Source organism: Heterodontus francisci, chromosome 3 (genome assembly GCF_036365525.1).
Source record: "Heterodontus francisci isolate sHetFra1 chromosome 3, sHetFra1.hap1, whole genome shotgun sequence".
Lineage (NCBI taxonomy): Eukaryota > Metazoa > Chordata > Chondrichthyes > Heterodontiformes > Heterodontidae > Heterodontus > Heterodontus francisci.
The window spans coordinates 43,679,338-43,680,604 of record NC_090373.1 but is presented as its reverse complement, the minus strand read 5'-3'; the positions used below and the strand labels follow the sequence as shown (position 1 = coordinate 43,680,604).

The 1,267-nt window shown below is 41.8% G+C and overlaps 1 pseudogene; it reads left to right on the top strand.

Annotated features, from left to right (window-relative positions):
• Positions 1-674: 674 nt before the first annotated feature.
• On the top strand, positions 675-1,033 carry LOC137352196 (large ribosomal subunit protein eL37 pseudogene; annotated as a pseudogene).
• The last annotated feature ends 234 nt before the right edge of the window (positions 1,034-1,267 follow it).

The window sequence follows — 1,267 nt, the reverse complement described above, 5'->3', positions numbered from 1 at the left end:
CCCTTTCAAGTGGCCATTGGAAACTGTGGCTGGCAGCCCTCATTATGTATTCAAGTTCTGGAGTAGGTCTTGAACACAACTTGCTGAATCAGATAAAAATGCAACCACTAGACTTAAATGGCACTTGCACAAGTAAAGACTGGGTAAAAATACATTGCAAGACCATTGTCGTCAAATTATTACCATCAACGATTTGGGCACCAAACCTCAGGAAAAGTATATTGATCTTGGAAGGAGTACAGCACAGATTCACTAGAATTATACCAGGCTTAAACAGTTAAATGGTACTGACATGTTGCATCAACATGTATCCCCTTGAGTTTAGAAGGCTGAGGAATGATCTAATCTAGGTATTTTAAATGGTGAAGGAATTTGAGAGGATATATGCCGAGAAATGATTTCCTCTAGTGGTGGAATTCAGAACAAAGGGACAGAATAGAATTGGACATATAGGAAGGAAGTCATGCAACTCTCTTCACAGAAACAGTCATGGAAGTACAGAACTCATTCCATCAAAAAGGAAATTGTCAAGATGAGATTGATCAATTTTTGATAAGTAAGGGTACAAAGGGATATAGAACAAATGGGAGTAAATGGATTTGAGGGTCATTTTAGCCAAAATCTATTTGAATGGCAGAACAGGCTTGAGGAGCTAAATAGCTCTCGAGCGTGCAGTGAAAATGACGAAGGGGACATCGTCATTTGGTAAGAGGCGGAACAAGACCCACACGCTTTGTCGGCGGTGTGGGGCCAAAGCATTTCACTTGCAGAAATCGACCTGTGGTAAATGTGCCTACCCTGTCAAGAGAAAGAGGAAGTACAACTGGAGTACTAAAGCCAAAAGGAGAAACACAACTGGTACAGGCCGCATGAGGCACCTGAAGGTGGTGTATCGCAGATTCAGGAATGGATTCCGTGAAGGGACCACCCCGAAGCCCAGACGCGCCGCAATGGCTTCCTCCAGCACTGCATAAACTGTCGGTGTATCTACACGACAAATAAAGCTATGCTTTGCAAAGTTTAAAAAAAAAATAAAAAAAAAAAATGGCTGACTTGTGCTCCTATGTTGATATTTCAAATGGACTTCCAGGTAAGGCAGTGGAGGTGAAACTCTTGATCCAATGAAGACATCATTGGTTGCTTTGATTGAGGAGATTGTAAATTTTTCTGGGTCAATGACTAAAAGGGGCTGAGTGGCTTTCTCCATCCACCTTTATCTTGTGAACACACCAATACTATTCCAGTGTTATGGGAACTCATAAGGCTC